The 19,465-nt window shown below is 38.6% G+C and overlaps 1 non-coding gene across 1 annotated transcript; it reads right to left on the reverse strand.

Moving 5' to 3' along the window:
• Positions 1-15,997: 15,997 nt before the first annotated feature.
• Positions 15,998-16,069, reverse strand: TRNAM-CAU (transfer RNA methionine (anticodon CAU)). Its single transcript has one exon. It is a non-coding gene; the product is annotated as a tRNA-Met (tRNA).
• Positions 16,070-19,465: the final 3,396 nt, after the last annotated feature.

A 19,465-nucleotide genomic window follows, 5' to 3' on the forward strand; every position in this document is an offset into this window, starting at 1 on the left:
TGACTGACCTTGTGAATATATTGATAACTTTTTCAACATTCGATAAGTTGATTTGTTGCCTCTATTTCTACATGCTAATATCAAGGCACGCAATACCCATTTGTGCTTTGGAGAATGTAGGTATCAATCTCACTACTTCTCACATTCTAAACGCGTGCTTTACCACTGGATCGAATCCCTCGCTGGGTTGTTTTGTGTGTTTATCGCGACAAATGCCATAGCACTTTTTAAATCCTTTATATTAAGTTCACTTGCTTGTGTGCTTACGACCATGCAAATCTATCGGTCGTTTTTTAACCCACTTCCCGTGATCCAATCGAGCTGACATTTTGCACACAGACTCGTTGTGCGTGACAATGTATTTTGGTGAAATTTTTTCCAAAATTGTACACTTTTTAGGAAATGTTTTTATTTATTTAATTACCAATTGCTTAATGGTGGCAGCCATTCATCTGACGCATAGGTGGCAGCCATCTCAGCCAGAGGACCAGAGGACTCTAGCCGCCACGCATATAAAGGATTTATAGTGAAAAACTTTGTTTTTACGGGTTAATTTTTTAATAAATGTCTATGCAAAGCCACAGCAAACTTTACCTGTAGATCTGCGATAACTAAAACCTAGCTAAGAGTGATGAAAAAAAGTGTTAGCAGAGATTGGTTTCGATCCATCGACCTCTTGGTTATGGGCCCAGCACGCTTCCGCTGCGCCACTCTGCTTTCATGGAAATGGGATTTATCGACGTCTATGTAACTGATAAGCAGCCGAAAAGATATTGAAAAATATTCTTTATTGTTTGCATCAATAGAGGGTTAAGAAATTCATTTGTAATCTTTTGATTGACCTTGTGAATATATTGATAACTTTTTCAACATTCGATAAGTTGATTTGTTGCCTCTATTTCTACATGCTAATATCAAGGCACGCATTACCCATTTGTGCTTTGGAGAATGTGGGTATCATTCTCACTACTTCTCACATGCTAAATTGCGCGCTTTACCACTGGATCGAATCCCTCGCTGGGTTGTTTTGTGTGTTTATCGCGACAAATGCCATAGCACTTTTTAAATCCTTTATATTAAGTTCACTTGCTTGCTTGCTTGCTTACGACCATGCAAATCTTTCGGTCGTTTTTTAACCCACTTCCAGTGATCCAATCGAGCTGACATTTTGCACACAGACTCGTTGTGCGTGACAATGTATTTTGGTGAAATTTTTTTCCCAAAATTTTACACTTTATAGGAAAAAATAAATTATATTTCATTACCAATTGCTTAATGGTGGCAGCCATTCATCTGATCCATAGGTGGCAACCATCTCAAGCCAGAGGACGAGAGGACTCTAGCCGCCATGCATATAAAGGATTTATAGTGAAAAACTTTCTTTTTACGGGTTAAATTTTTTAATAAACGTCTATGCAACGCCACAGCAAACTTTACCTGTAGATCTGCGATAACTAAAACCTAGCTAAGAGTGATGAAAAAAAATGTTAGCAGAGGATGGTTTCGATCCATCGACCTCTGGGTTATGGGCCCAGCACGCTTCCGCTGCGCCACTCTGCTTTCATGGAAATGGGTTTTATCGACGTCTATGTAACTGATAAGCAGCCGAAAATATATGGAAAAATATGCTTTATTGTTTGCATCAATAGAAGGTTAAGAAATGCATTTGTAATCTTTTGTTTGACCTTGTGAATATATTGATAACTTTTTCAACATTCGATAAGTTGATTTGTTGCCTCTATTTCTACATGCTAATATCAAGGCACGCATTACCCATTTGTGCTTTGGAAAATGTGGGTATCAATCTCACTACTTCTCACATGCTAAACGCGCGCTTTACCACTGGATCTAATCCCACGCCGGGTTATTTTGTGTGTTTATGGCGACAAATGCCATTGCACTTTTTAATAAATATCTATGCAAAGACACAGCAAACTTAACCTTTAAATCTGCTATAACTATGACCTAGCTTAGAGTGATGAAAAAAAACGTGTTAGCAGAGGATGGTTTCGATCCATCGACCTCTGGGTTATGGGCCCAGCACGCTTCCGCTGCGCCACTCTGCTTTCATGGAAATGGGTTTTATCGACGTCTATGTAACTGATAAGCAGCCGAAAATATATGGAAAAATATTCTTTATTGTTTGCATCAATAGAGGGTTAAGAAATGCATTTGTAATCTTTTGACTGACCTTGTCAATATATTGATAACTTTTTCAACATTCGATAAGTTGATTTGTTGCCTCTATTTCTACATGCTAATAAAAAAGTCACTTATTACCCATTTGTGCTTTGGAAAATGTGGGGATCAATCTCACTACTTCTCACATGCTAAAAGCGCGCTATACCACTGGATCGAATCCCTCGCTGGGTTGTTTTGTGTGTTTATCGCAACAAATGCCATAGCACTTTTTAAATCCTTTATATTAAGTTCACTTGCTTGGTTGCTTGCTTACGACCATGCAAATATTTCGGTCGTTTTTTAACCCACTTTCCGTGATCCAATCGAGCTGACATTTTGCACACAGACTCGTTGTGCGTGACAATGTATTTTGGTGAATTTTTTTTCTCCAAAATTTTACACTTTATAGGAAAAAATAAATTATATTTCATTACCAATTGCTTAATGGTGGCAGCCATTCATCTGATCCATAGGTGGCAACCATCTCAAGCCAGAGGACGAGAGGACTCTAGCCGCCACACATATAAAGGATTTATAGTGAAAAACTTTCTTTTTACGGGTTAAATTTTTTAATAAATGTCTATGCAAAGCCACAGCAAACTTTACCTGTAGATCTGCGAAAACTAAAACCTAGCTAAGAGTGATGAAAAAACGTGTTAGCAGAGGATGGTTTCGATCCATCGACCTCTGGGTTATGGGCCCAGCACGCTTCCGCTGCGCCACTCTGCTTTCATGGAAATGGGTTTTATCGACGTCTATGTAACTGATAAGCAGCCGAAAATATATGGAAAAATATTCTTTATTGTTTGCATCAATAGAGGGTTAAGAAATGCATTTGTAATTTTTTGACTGACCTTGTCAATATATTGATAACTTTTTCAACATTCGATAAGTTGATTTGTTGCCTCTATTTCTACATGCTAATAAAAAAGTCACTTATTACCCATTTGTGCTTTGGAAAATGTGGGGATCAATCTCACTACTTCTCACATGCTAAAAGCGCGCTATACCACTGGATCGAATCCCTCGCTGGGTTGTTTTGTGTGTTTATCGCAACAAATGCCATAGCACTTTTTAAATCCTTTATATTAAGTTCACTTGCTTGCTTGCTTGCTTACGACCATGCAAATCTTTCGGTCGTTTTTTAACCCACTTCCCGTGATCCAATCGAGCTGACATTTTGCACACAGACTCGTTGTGCGTGACAATGTATTTTGGTGAATTTTTTTTCTCCAAAATTTTACACTTTATAGGAAAAAATAAATTATATTTCATTACCAATTGCTTAATGGTGGCAGCCATTCATCTGATCCATAGGTGGCAACCATCTCAAGCCAGAGGACGAGAGGACTCTAGCCGCCACACATATAAAGGATTTATAGTGAAAAACTTTCTTTTTACGGGTTAAATTTTTTAATAAATTTCTATGCAAAGCCACAGCAAACTTTACCTGTAGATCTGCGAAAACTAAAACCTTGCTAAGAGTGATGAAAAAACGTGTTAGCAGAGGATGGTTTCGATCCATCGACCTCTGGGTTATGGGCCCAGCACGCTTCCGCTGCGCCACTCTGCTTTCATGGAAATGGGTTTTATCGACGTCTATGTAACTGATAAGCAGCCGAAAATATATGGAAAAATATTCTTTATTGTTTGCATCAATAGAGGGTTAAGAAATGCATTTGTAATCTTTTGACTGACCTTGTCAATATATTGATAACTTTTTCAACATTCGATAAGTTGATTTGTTGCCTCTATTTCTACATGCTAATATCAAGGCACGCATTACCCATTTGTGCTTTGGAAAATGTGGGTATCAATCTCACTACTTCTCACATGCTAAACGCGCGCTTTACCACTGGATCTAATCCCACGCCGGGTTATTTTGTGTGTTTATGGCGACAAATGCCATTGCACTTTTTAATAAATATCAATGCAAAGCCACAGCAAACTTAACCTTTAAATCTGCTAGAACTATGACCTAGCTTAGAGTGATGAAAAAAAACGTGTTAGCAGAGGATGGTTTCGATCCATCGACCTCTGGGTTATGGGCCCAGCACACTTCCGCTGCGCCACTCTGCTTTCATGGAAATGGGTTTTATCGACGTCTATGTAACTGATAAGCAGCCGAAAATATATGGAAAAATATTCTTTATTGTTTGCATCAATAGAGGGTTAAGAAATGCATTTGTAATCTTTTGACTGACCTTGTCAATATATTGATAACTTTTTCAACATTCGATAAGTTGATTTGTTGCCTCTATTTCTACATGCTATTAAAAAAGTCACTTATTACCCATTTGTGCTTTGGAAAATGTGGGGATCAATCTCACTACTTCTCACATGCTAAAAGCGCGCTATACCACTGGATCGAATCCCTCGCTGGGTTGTTTTGTGTGTTTATCGCAACAAATGCCATAGCACTTTTTAAATCCTTTATATTAAGTTCACTTGCTTGGTTGCTTGCTTACGACCATGCAAATCTTTCGGTCGTTTTTTAACCCACTTCCCGTGATCCAATCGAGCTGACATTTTGCACACAGACTCGTTGTGCGTGACAATGTATTTTGGTGAATTTTTTTTCTCCAAAATTTTACACTTTATAGGAAAAAATAAATTATATTTCATCACCAATTGCTTAATGGTGGCAGCCATTCATCTGATCCATAGGTGGCAACCATCTCAAGCCAGAGGACGAGAGGACTCTAGCCGCCACACATATAAAGGATTTATAGTGAAAAACTTTCTTTTTACGGGTTAAATTTTTTAATAAATGTCTATGCAAAGCCACAGCAAACTTTACCTGCAGATCTGCGAAAACTAAAACCTAGCTAAGAGTGATGAAAAAACGTGTTAGCAGAGGATGGTTTCGATCCATCGACCTCTGGGTTATGGGCCCAGCACGCTTCCGCTGCGCCACTCTGCTTTCATGGAAATGGGTTTTATCGACGTCTATGTAACTGATAAGCAGCCGAAAATATATGGAAAAATATTCTTTATTGTTTGCATCAATAGAGGGTTAAGAAATGCATTTGTAATCTTTTGACTGACCTTGTCAATATATTGATAACTTTTTCAACATTCGATAAGTTGATTTGTTGCCTCTATTTCTACATGCTAATATCAAGGCACGCATTACCCATTTGTGCTTTGGAAAATGTGGGTATCAATCTCACTACTTCTCACATGCTAAACGCGCGCTTTACCACTGGATCTAATCCCACGCCGGGTTATTTTGTGTGTTTATGGCGACAAATGCCATTGCACTTTTTAATAAATATCAATGCAAAGCCACAGCAAACTTAACCTTTAAATCTGCTAGAACTATGACCTAGCTTAGAGTGATGAAAAAAAACGTGTTAGCAGAGGATGGTTTCGATTCATCGACCTCTGGGTTATGGGCCCAGCACGCTTCCGCTGCGCCACTCTGCTTTCATGAAAATGGTTTCATCGACGTCTATGTAACTGATAAGCAGCCGAAAATATATGGAAAAATATTCTTTATTGTTTGCATCAATAGAGGGATAAGAAATGCATTTGTAATCTTTTGACTGACCTGGTCAATATATTGATAACTTTTTCAACATTCGATAAGTTGATTTGTTGCCTCTATTTCTACATGCTAATATCAAGGCACGCATTACCCATTTGTGCTTTGGAAAATGTGGGTATCAATTTCACTACTTCTCACATGCTAAACGCGCGCTTTACCACTGGATCTAATCCCACGCCGGGTTATTTTGTGTGTTTATGGCGACAAATGCCATTGCACTTTTGAATAAATATCAATGCAAAGCCACAGCAAACTTAACCTTTAAATCTGCTAGAACTATGACCTAGCTTAGAGTGATGAAAAAAAACGTGTTAGCAGAGGATAGTTTCGATCCATCGACCTCTGGGTTATGGGCCCAGCACGCTTCCGCTGCGCCACTCTGCTTTCATGGAAATGGGTTTTATCGAAGTCTATGTAACTGATAAGCAGCCGAAAATATATGGAAAAATATTCTTTATTGTTTGCATCAATAGAGGGTTAAGAAATGCATTTGTAATCTTTTGACTGACCTTGTCAATATATTGATAACTTTTTCAACATTCGATAAGTTGATTTGTTGCCTCTATTTCTACATGCTATTAAAAAAGTCACTTATTACCCATTTGTGCTTTGGAAAATGTGGGGATCAATCTCACTACTTCTCACATGCTAAAAGCGCGCTATACCACTGGATCGAATCCCTCGCTGGGTTGTTTTGTGTGTTTATCGCAACAAATGCCATAGCACTTTTTAAATCCTTTATATTAAGTTCACTTGCTTGGTTGCTTGCTTACGACCATGCAAATCTTTCGGTCGTTTTTTAACCCACTTCCCGTGATCCAATCGAGCTGACATTTTGCACACAGACTCGTTGTGCGTGACAATGTATTTTGGTGAATTTTTTTTCTCCAAAATTTTACACTTTATAGGAAAAAATAAATTATATTTCATTACCAATTGCTTAATGGTGGCAGCCATTCATCTGATCCATAGGTGGCAACCATCTCAAGCCAGAGGACGAGAGGACTCTAGCCGCCACACATATAAAGGATTTATAGTGAAAAACTTTCTTTTTACGGGTTAAATTTTTTAATAAATGTCTATGCAAAGCCACAGCAAACTTTACCTGTAGATCTGCGAAAACTAAAACCTAGCTAAGAGTGATGAAAAAACGTGTTAGCAGAGGATGGTTTCGATCCATCGACCTCTGGGTTATGGGCCCAGCACGCTTCCGCTGCGCCACTCTGCTTTCATGGAAATGGGTTTTATCGACGTCTATGTAACTGATAAGCAGCCGAAAATATATGGAAAAATATTCTTTATTGTTTGCATCAATAGAGGGTTAAGAAATGCATTTGTAATCTTTTGACTGACCTTGTCAATATATTGATAACTTTTTCAACATTCGATAAGTTGATTTGTTGCCTCTATTTCTACATGCTAATATCAAGGCACGCATTGCCCATTTGTGCTTTGGAAAATGTGGGTATCAATCTCACTACTTCTCACATGCTAAACGCGCGCTTTACCACTGGATCTAATCCCACGCCGGGTTATTTTGTGTGTTTATGGCGACAAATGCCATTGCACTTTTTAATAAATATCAATGCAAAGCCACAGCAAACTTAACCTTTAAATCTGCTAGAACTATGACCTAGCTTAGAGTGATGAAAAAAAACGTGTTAGCAGAGGATGGTTTCGATCCATCGACCTCTGGGTTATGGGCCCAGCACGCTTCCGCTGCACCACTCTGCTTTCATGAAAATGGTTTCATCGACGTCTATGTAACTGATAAGCAGCCGAAAATATATGGAAAAATATTCTTTATTGTTTGCATCAATAGAGGGTTAAGAAATGCATTTGTAATCTTTTGACTGACCTTGTCAATATATTGATAACTTTTTCAACATTCGATAAGTTGATTTGTTGCCTCTATTTCTACATGCTAATATCAAGGCACGCATTACCCATTTGTGCTTTGGAAAATGTGGGTATCAATCTCACTACTTCTCACATGCTAAACGCGCGCTTTACCACTGGATCTAATCCCACGCCGGGTTATTTTGTGTGTTTATGGCGACAAATGCCATTGCACTTTTGAATAAATATCAATGCAAAGCCACAGCAAACTTAACCTTTAAATCTGCTAGAACTATGACCTAGCTTAGAGTGATGAAAAAAAACGTGTTAGCAGAGGATGGTTTCGATCCATCGACCTCTGGGTTATGGGCCCAGCACGCTTCCGCTGCGCCACTCTGCTTTCATGGAAATGGGTTTTATCGACGTCTATGTAACTGATAAGCAGCCGAAAATATATGGAAAAATATTCTTTATTGTTTGCATCAATAGAGGGTTAAGAAATGCATTTGTAATCTTTTGACTGACCTTGTCAATATATTGATAACTTTTTCAACATTCGATAAGTTGATTTGTTGCCTCTATTTCTACATGCTATTAAAAAAGTCACTTATTACCCATTTGTGCTTTGGAAAATGTGGGGATCAATCTCACTACTTCTCACATGCTAAAAGCGCGCTATACCACTGGATCGAATCCCTCGCTGGGTTGTTTTGTGTGTTTATCGCAACAAATGCCATAGCACTTTTTAAATCCTTTATATTAAGTTCACTTGCTTGCTTGCTTGCTTACGACCATGCAAATCTTTCGGTCGTTTTTTAACCCACTTCCCGTGATCCAATCGAGCTGACATTTTGCACACAGACTCGTTGTGCGTGACAATGTATTTTGGTGAATTTTTTTTCTCCAAAATTTTACACTTTATAGGAAAAAATAAATTATATTTCATTACCAATTGCTTAATGGTGGCAGCCATTCATCTGATCCATAGGTGGCAACCATCTCAAGCCAGAGGACGAGAGGACTCTAGCCGCCACACATATAAAGGATTTATAGTGAAAAACTTTCTTTTTACGGGTTAAATTTTTTAATAAATGTCTATGCAAAGCCACAGCAAACTTTACCTGTAGATCTGCGAAAACTAAAACCTAGCTAAGAGTGATGAAAAAACGTGTTAGCAGAGGATGGTTTCGATCCATCGACCTCTGGGTTATGGGCCCAGCACGCTTCCGCTGCGCCACTCTGCTTTCATGGAAATGGGTTTTATCGACGTCTATGTAACTGATAAGCAGCCGAAAATATATGGAAAAATATTCTTTATTGTTTGCATCAATAGAGGGTTAAGAAATGCATTTGTAATCTTTTGACTGACCTTGTCAATATATTGATAACTTTTTCAACATTCGATAAGTTGATTTGTTGCCTCTATTTCTACATGCTAATATCAAGGCACGCATTACCCATTTGTGCTTTGGAAAATGTGGGTATCAATCTTACTACTTCTCACATGCTAAACGCGCGCTTTACCACTGGATCTAATCCCACGCCGGGTTATTTTGTGTGTTTATGGCGACAAATGCCATTGCACTTTTTAATAAATATCAATGCAAAGCCACAGCAAACTTAACCTTTAAATCTGCTAGAACTATGACCTAGCTTAGAGTGATGAAAAAAAACGTGTTAGCAGAGGATGGTTTCGATCCATCGACCTCTGGGTTATGGGCCCAGCACGCTTCCGCTGCGCCACTCTGCTTTCATGAAAATGGTTTCATCGACGTCTATGTAACTGATAAGCAGCCGAAAATATATGGAAAAATATTCTTTATTGTTTGCATCAATAGAGGGTTAAGAAATGCATTTGTAATCTTTTGACTGACCTTGTCAATATATTGATAACTTTTTCAACATTCGATAAGTTGATTTCTTGCCTCTATTTCTACATGCTAATAAAAAAGTCACTTATTACCCATTTGTGCTTTGGAAAATGTGGGGATCAATCTCACTACTTCTCACATGCTAAAAGCGCGCTATACCACTGGATCGAATCCCTCGCTGGGTTGTTTTGTGTGTTTATCGCAACAAATGCCATAGCACTTTTTAAATCCTTTATATTAAGTTCACTTGCTTGGTTGCTTGCTTACGACCATGCAAATCTTTCGGTCGTTTTTTAACCCACTTCCCGTGATCCAATCGAGCTGACATTTTGCACACAGACTCGTTGTGCGTGACAATGTATTTTGGTGAATTTTTTTTCTCCAAAATTTTACACTTTATAGGAAAAAATAAATTATATTTCATTACCAATTGCTTAATGGTGGCAGCCATTCATCTGATCCATAGGTGGCAACCATCTCAAGCCAGAGGACGAGAGGACTCTAGCCGCCACACATATAAAGGATTTATAGTGAAAAACTTTCTTTTTACGGGTTAATTTTTTTAATAAATGTCTATGCAAAGCCACAGCAAACTTAACCTTTAAATCTGCTAGAACTATGACCTAGCTTAGAGTGATGAAAAAAAACGTGTTAGCAGAGGATGGTTTCGATCCATCGACCTCTGGGTTATGGGCCCAGCACGCTTCCGCTGCGCCACTCTGCTTTTATGGAAATGGGTTTTATCGACGTCTATGTAACTGATAAGCAGCCGAAAATATATGGAAAAATATTCTTTATTGTTTGCATCAATAGAGGGTTAAGAAATGCATTTGTAATCTTTTGACTGACCTTGTCAATATATTGATAACTTTTTCAACATTCGATAAGTTGATTTGTTGCCTCTATTTCTACATGCTATTAAAAAAGTCACTTATTACCCATTTGTGCTTTGGAAAATGTGGGGATCAATCTCACTACTTCTCACATGCTAAAAGCGCGCTATACCACTGGATCGAATCCCTCGCTGGGTTGTTTTGTGTGTTTATCGCAACAAATGCCATAGCACTTTTTAAATCCTTTATATTAAGTTCACTTGCTTGGTTGCTTGCTTACGACCATGCAAATCTTTCGGTCGTTTTTTAACCCACTTCCCGTGATCCAATCGAGCTGACATTTTGCACACAGACTCGTTGTGCGTGACAATGTATTTTGGTGATTTTTTTTTCTCCAAAATTTTACACTTTATAGGAAAAAATAAATTATATTTCATTACCAATTGCTTAATGGTGGCAGCCATTCATCTGATCCATAGGTGGCAACCATCTCAAGCCAGAGGACGAGAGGACTCTAGCCGCCACACATATAAAGGATTTATAGTGAAAAACTTTCTTTTTACGGGTTAAATTTTTTAATAAATGTCTATGCAAAGCCACAGCAAACTTTACCTGTAGATCTGCGAAAACTAAAACCTAGCTAAGAGTGATGAAAAAACGTGTTAGCAGAGGATGGTTTCGATCCATCGACCTCTGGGTTATGGGCCCAGCACGCTTCCGCTGCGCCACTCTGCTTTCATGGAAATGGGTTTTATCGACGTCTATGTAACTGATAAGCAGCCGAAAATATATGGAAAAATATTCTTTATTGTTTGCATCAATAGAGGGTTAAGAAATGCATTTGTAATCTTTTGACTGACCTTGTCAATATATTGATAACTTTTTCAACATTCGATAAGTTGATTTGTTGCCTCTATTTCTACATGCTAATATCAAGGCACGCATTACCCATTTGTGCTTTGGAAAATGTGGGTATCAATCTCACTACTTCTCACATGCTAAACGCGCGCTTTACCACTGGATCAAATCCCACGCCGGGTTATTTTGTGTGTTTATGGCGACAAATGCCATTGCACTTTTTAATAAATATCAATGCAAAGCCACAGCAAACTTAACCTTTAAATCTGCTAGAACTATGACCTAGCTTAGAGTGATGAAAAAAAACGTGTTAGCAGAGGATGGTTTCGATCCATCGACCTCTGGGTTATGGGCCCAGCACGCTTCCGCTGCGCCACTCTGCTATCATGAAAATGGTTTCATCGACGTCTATGTAACTGATAAGCAGCCGAAAATATATGGAAAAATATTCTTTATTGTTTGCATCAATAGAGGGTTAAGAAATGCATTTGTAATCTTTTGACTGACCTTGTCAATATATTGATAACTTTTTCAACATTCGATAAGTTGATTTGTTGCCTCTATTTCTACATGCTAATATCAAGGCACGCATTACCCATTTGTGCTTTGGAAAATGTGGGTATCAATCTCACTACTTCTCACATGCTAAACGCGCGCTTTACCACTGGATCTAATCCCACGCCGGGTTATTTTGTGTGTTTATGGCGACAAATGCCATTGCACTTTTTAATAAATATCAATGCAAAGCCACAGCAAACTTAACCTTTAAATCTGCTAGAACTATGACCTAGCTTAGAGTTATGAAAAAAAACGTGTTAGCAGAGGATGGTTTCGATCCATCGACCTCTGGGTTATGGGCCCAGCACGCTTCCGCTGCGCCACTCTGCTTTCATGAAAATGGTTTCATCGACGTCTATGTAACTGATAAGCAGCCGAAAATATATGGAAAAATATTCTTTATTGTTTGCATCAATAGAGGGTTAAGAAATGCATTTGTAATCTTTTGACTGACCTTGTCAATATATTGATAACTTTTTCAACATTCGATAAGTTGATTTCTTGCCTCTATTTCTACATGCTAATAAAAAAGTCACTTTTTACCCATTTGTGCTTTGGAAAATGTGGGGATCAATCTCACTACTTCTCACATGCTAAAAGCGCGCTATACCACTGGATCGAATCCCTCGCTGGGTTGTTTTGTGTGTTTATCGCAACAAATGCCATAGCACTTTTTAAATCCTTTATATTAAGTTCACTTGCTTGCTTGCTTGCTTACGACCATGCACATCTTTCGGTCGTTTTTTAACCCACTTCCCGTGATCCAATCGAGCTGACATTTTGCACACAGACTCGTTGTGCGTGACAATGTATTTTGGTGAATTTTTTTTCTCCAAAATTTTACACTTTATAGGAAAAAATAAATTATATTTCATTACCAATTGCTTAATGGTGGCAGCCATTCATCTGATCCATAGGTGGCAACCATCTCAAGCCAGAGGACGAGAGGACTCTAGCCGCCACACATATAAAGGATTTATAGTGAAAAACTTTCTTTTTACGGGTTAAATTTTTTAATAAATGTCTATGCAAAGCCACAGCAAACTTTACCTGTAGATCTGCGAAAACTAAAACCTAGCTAAGAGTGATGAAAAAACGTGTTAGCAGAGGATGGTTTCGATCCATCGACCTCTGGGTTATGGGCCCAGCACGCTTCCGCTGCGCCACTCTGCTTTCATGGAAATGGGTTTTATCGACGTCTATGTAACTGATAAGCAGCCGAAAATATATGGAAAAATATTCTTTATTGTTTGCATCAATAGAGGGTTAAGAAATGCATTTGTAATCTTTTGACTGACCTTGTCAATATATTGATAACTTTTTCAACATTCGATAAGTTGATTTGTTGCCTCTATTTCTACATGCTAATATCAAGGCAAGCATTACCCATTTGTGCTTTGGAAAATGTGGGTATCAATCTCACTACTTCTCACATGCTAAACGCGCGCTTTACCACTGGATCTAATCCCACGCCGGGTTATTTTGTGTGTTTATGGCGACAAATGCCATTGCACTTTTTAATAAATATCAATGCAAAGCCACAGCAAACTTAACCTTTAAATCTGCTAGAACTATGACCTAGCTTAGAGTGATGAAAAAAAAGTGTTAGCAGAGGATGGTTTCGATCCATCGACCTCTGGGTTATGGGCCCAGCACGCTTCCGCTGCGCCACTCTGCTTTCATGGAAATGGGTTTTATCGACGTCTATGTAACTGATAAGCAGCCGAAAATATATGGAAAAATATTCTTTATTGTTTGCATCAATAGAGGGTTAAGAAATGCATTTGTAATCTTTTGACTGACCTTGTCAATATATTGATAACTTTTTCAACATTCGATAAGTTGATTTGTTGCCTCTATTTCTACATGCTAATATCAAGGCACGCATTACCCATTTGTGCTTTGGAAAATGTGGGTATCAATCTCACTACTTCTCACATGCTAAACGCGCGCTTTACCACTGGATCTAATCCCACGCCGGGTTATTTTGTGTGTTTATGGCGACAAATGCCATTGCACTTTCTAATAAATATCAATGCAAAGCCACAGCAAACTTAACCTTTAAATCTGCTAGAACTATGACCTAGCTTAGAGTGATGAAAAAAAACGTGTTAGCAGAGGATGGTTTCGATCCATCGACCTCTGGGTTATGGGCCCAGCACGCTTCCGCTGCGCCACTCTGCTTTCATGAAAATGGTTTCATCGACGTCTATGTAACTGATAAGCAGCCGAAAATATATGGAAAAATATTCTTTATTGTTTGCATCAATAGAGGGTTAAGAAATGCATTTGTAATCTTTTGACTGACCTTGAGAATATATTGATAACTTTTTCAACATTCGATGAGTTGATTTCTTGCCTCTATTTCTACATGCTAATAAAAAAGTCACTTATTACCCATTTGTGCTTTGGAAAATGTGGGGATCAATCTCACTACTTCTCACATGCTAAAAGCGCGCTATACCACTGGATCGAATCCCTCGCTGGGTTGTTTTGTGTGTTTATCGCAACAAATGCCATAGCACTTTTTAAATCCTTTATATTAAGTTCACTTGCTTGGTTGCTTGCTTACGACCATGCAAATCTTTCGGTCGTTTTTTAACCCACTTCCCGTGATCCAATCGAGCTGACATTTTGCACACAGACTCGTTGTGCGTGACAATGTATTTTGGTGAATTTTTTTTCTCCAAAATTTTACACTTTATAGGAAAAAATAAATTATATTTCATTACCAATTGCTTAATGGTGGCAGCCATTCATCTGATCCATAGGTGGCAACCATCTCAAGCCAGAGGACGAGAGGACTCTAGCCGCCACACATATAAAGGATTTATAGTGAAAAACTTTCTTTTTACGGGTTAAATTTTTTAATAAATGTCTATGCAAAGCCACAGCAAACTTAACCTTTAAATCTGCTAGAACTATGACCTAGCTTAGAGTGATGAAAAAAAACGTGTTAGCAGAGGATGGTTTCGATCCATCGACCTCTGGGTTATGGGCCCAGCACGCTTCCGCTGCGCCACTCTGCTTTCATGGAAATGGGTTTTATCGACGTCTATGTAACTGATAAGCAGCCGAAAATATATGGAAAAATATTCTTTATTGTTTGCATCAATAGAGGGTTAAGAAATGCATTTGTAATCTTTTGACTGACCTTGTCAATATATTGATAACTTTTTCAACATTCGATAAGTTGATTTGTTGCCTCTATTTCTACATGCTATTAAAAAAGTCACTTATTACCCATTTGTGCTTTGGAAAATGTGGGGATCAATCTCACTACTTCTCACATGCTAAAAGCGCGCTATACCACTGGATCGAATCCCTCGCTGGGTTGTTTTGTGTGTTTATCGCAACAAATGCCATAGCACTTTTTAAATCCTTTATATTAAGTTCACTTGCTTGGTTGCTTGCTTACGACCATGCAAATCTTTCGGTCGTTTTTTAACCCACTTCCCGTGATCCAATCGAGCTGACATTTTGCACACAGACTCGTTGTGCGTGACAATGTATTTTGGTGATTTTTTTTTCTCCAAAATTTTACACTTTATAGGAAAAAATAAATTATATTTCATTACCAATTGCTTAATGGTGGCAGCCATTCATCTGATCCATAGGTGGCAACCATCTCAAGCCAGAGGACGAGAGGACTCTAGCCGCCACACATATAAAGGATTTATAGTGAAAAACTTTCTTTTTACGGGTTAAATTTTTTAATAAATGTCTATGCAAAGCCACAGCAAACTTTACCTGTAGATCTGCGAAAACTAAAACCTAGCTAAGAGTGATGAAAAAACGTGTTAGCAGAGGATGGTTTCGATCCATCGACCTCTGGGTTATGGGCCCAGCACGCTTCCGCTGCGCCACTCTGCTTTCATGGAAATGGGTTTTATCGACGTCTATGTAACTGATAAGCAGCCGAAAATATATGGAAAAATATTCTTTATTGTTTGCATCAATAGAGGGTTAAGAAATGCATTTGTAATCTTTTGACTGACCTTGTCAATATATTGATAACTTTTTCAACATTCGATAAGTTGATTTGTTGCCTCTATTTCTACATGCTAATATCAAGGCACGCATTACCCATTTGTGCTTTGGAAAATGTGGGTATCAATCTCACTACTTCTCACATGCTAAACGCGCGCTTTACCACTGGATCTAATCCCACGCCGGGTTATTTTGTGTGTTTATGGCGACAAATGCCATTGCACTTTTTAATAAATATCAATGCAAAGCCACAGCAAACTTAACCTTTAAATCTGCTAGAACTATGACCTAGCTTAGAGTGATGAAAAAAAACGTGTTAGCAGAGGATGGTTTCGATCCATCGACCTCTGGGTTATGGGCCCAGCACGCTTCCACTGCGCCACTCTGCTTTCATGAAAATGGTTTCATCGACGTCTATGTAACTGATAAGCAGCCGAAAATATATGGAAAAATATTCTTTATTGTTTGCATCAATAGAGGGTTAAGAAATGCATTTGTAATCTTTTGACTGACCTTGTCAATATATTGATAACTTTTTCAACATTCGATAAGTTGATTTGTTGCCTCTATTTCTACATGCTAATATCAAGGCACGCATTACCCATTTGTGCTTTGGAAAATGTGGGTATCAATCTCACTACTTCTCACATGCTAAACGCGCGCTTTACCACTGGATCTAATCCCACGCCGGGTTATTTTGTGTGTTTATGGCGACAAATGCCATTGCACTTTTGAATAAATATCAATGCAAAGCCACAGCAAACTTAACCTTTAAATCTGCTAGAACTATGACCTAGCTTAGAGTGATGAAAAAAAACGTGTTAGCAGAGGATGGTTTCGATCCATCGACCTCTGGGTTATGGGCCCAGCACGCTTCCGCTGCGCCACTCTGCTTTCATGGAAATGGGTTTTATCGACGTCTATGTAACTGATAAGCAGCCGAAAATATATGGAAAAATATTCTTTATTGTTTGCATCAATAGAGGGTTAAGAAATGCATTTGTAATCTTTTGACTGACCTTGTCAATATATTGATAACTTTTTCAACATTCGATAAGTTGATTTGTTGCCTCTATTTCTACATGCTATTAAAAAAGTCACTTATTACCCATTTGTGCTTTGGAAAATGTGGGGATCAATCTCACTACTTCTCACATGCTAAAAGCGCGCTATACCACTGGATCGAATCCCTCGCTGGGTTGTTTTGTGTGTTTATCGCAACAAATGCCATAGCACTTTTTAAATCCTTTATATTAAGTTCACTTGCTTGGTTGCTTGCTTACGACCATGCAAATCTTTCGGTCGTTTTTTAACCCACTTCCCGTGATCCAATCGAGCTGACATTTTGCACACAGACTCGTTGTGCGTGACAATGTATTTTGGTGAATTTTTTTTCTCCAAAATTTTACACTTTATAGGAAAAAATAAATTATATTTCATTACCAATTGCTTAATGGTGGCAGCCATTCATCTGATCCATAGGTGGCAACCATCTCAAGCCAGAGGACGAGAGGACTCTAGCCGCCACACATATAAAGGATTTATAGTGAAAAACTTTCTTTTTACGGGTTAAATTTTTTAATAAATGTCTATGCAAAGCCACAGCAAACTTTACCTGTAGATCTGCGAAAAATAAAACCTAGCTAAGAGTGATGAAAAAACGTGTTAGCAGAGGATGGTTTCGATCCATCGACCTCTGGGTTATGGGCCCAGCACGCTTCCGCTGCGCCACTCTGCTTTCATGGAAATGGGTTTTATCGACGTCTATGTAACTGATAAGCAGCCGAAAATATATGGAAAAATATTCTTTATTGTTTGCATCAATAGAGGGTTAAGAAATGCATTTGTAATCTTTTGACTGACCTTGTCAATATATTGATAACTTTTTCAACATTCGATAAGTTGATTTGTTGCCTCTATTTCTACATGCTAATATCAAGGCAAGCATTACCCATTTGTGCTTTGGAAAATGTGGGTATCAATCTCACTACTTCTCACATGCTAAACGCGCGCTTTACCACTGGATCTAATCCCACGCCGGGTTATTTTGTGTGTTTATGGCGACAAATGCCATTGCACTTTTTAATAAATATCAATGCAAAGCCACAGCAAACTTAACCTTTAAATCTGCTAGAACTATGACCTAGCTTAGAGTGATGAAAAAAAAGTGTTAGCAGAGGATGGTTTCGATCCATCGACCTCTGGGTTATGGGCCCAGCACGCTTCCGCTGCGCCACTCTGCTTTCATGGAAATGGGTTTCATCGACGTCTATGTAACTGATAAGCAGCCGAAAATATATGGAAAAATATTCTTTATTGTTTGCATCAATAGAGGGTTAAGAAATTCATTTGTAATCTTTTGTTTGACCTTGTGAATATATTGTTAACTTTTTCAACATTCGATGAGTGGATTTGTTTCCTCTATTTCTACATGCTAATAAAAAAGTCACTTATTACCCATTTGTGCTTTGGAAAATGTGGGGATCAATCTCATTACTTCTCACATGCTAAAAGCGCGCTTTACCACTGGATCGAATCCCTCGCTGGGTTATTTTGTGTGTTTATCGCAACAAATGCCATAGCACTTTTAAAATCCTTTATATTAAGTTCACTTGCTTGCTTGCTTACGACCATGCAAATCTATCGGTCGTTTTTTACCCACTTCCCGTGATCCAATCGAGCTGACATTTTGCACACAGACTCGTTGTGCGTGACAATGTATTTGGTGAAGTTTTTTTCCCAAAATGTTACACTTTTTAGGAAAAAAAAAATTATATTTAATTACCAATTGCTTAATGGTGCAATGCAATCATCTGACCCATAGGTGGCAGTCATCTCAAGCCAGAGGACGAGAGGACTCTAGCCGCCACGCATATAAAGGATTTATAGTGAAAAACTTTGTTTTTACGGGTTAATTTTTTTAATAAATGTCTATGCAAAGCCACAGCAAACTTTACCTGTAGATCTGCGATAACTAAAACCTATCTAGGAGTGATGAAAAAAAGTGTTAGCAGAGGATGGTTTAGATCCATCGACCTCTGGGTTATGGGCCCGGCACGCTTCCACTGCACCACTCTGCTTTCATGGAAATGGGTTTTATCGACGTCTATGTAACTGATAAGCAGCCGAAAATATATGGAAAAATATTCTTTATTGTTTGCATCAATAGAGGGTTAAGAAATGCATTTTTAATCTTTTGTTTGACCTTGTGAATATATTGATAACTTTTTCAACATTCGATAAGTTGATTTGTTGCCTCTATTTCTACATGCTAATATCAAGGCACGCATTACCCATTTGTGCTTTGGAAAATGTGGGTATCAATCTCACTACTTCTCACAGGCTAAACGCGCACTTTACCACTGGATCTAATCCCACGCCGGGTTATTTTGTGTGTTTATGGCGACAAATATCTATGCAAAGCCACAGCAAACTTAACCTTTAAATCTGCTATAACTATGACCTAGGAGTTGAATCTCTTCTTTGCCCGCTTTGAGGTGACACCACAAAGGACAGCATCACCAAACCTCACGGTCCACAGCAGCTTAAACCTCACAGTAGAGGAGCATGAGGTGAGGCACACGCTGCGGGCCGTCAACCCGAGGAAGGCTGCGGGACCTGATGGCGTCCCGGGACGTGTGCTGAGGGACTGTGCTGACGAGCTGGCTGGAGTCTTCACAAGGATTTTCAACCTGTCTCTGGAACAGTCCACTTTACCACCCTGCCTAAAGTCCTCCACCATAGTCCCCCTGCCCAAAAAAACCCACATTTCCAGCTACAACGAC

The sequence above is a fragment of the Lampetra planeri genome, chromosome 16, assembly GCF_965212315.1.
Source record: "Lampetra planeri chromosome 16, kcLamPlan1.2.h2, whole genome shotgun sequence".
Classification (NCBI taxonomy): Eukaryota; Metazoa; Chordata; class Hyperoartia; order Petromyzontiformes; family Petromyzontidae; genus Lampetra; species Lampetra planeri.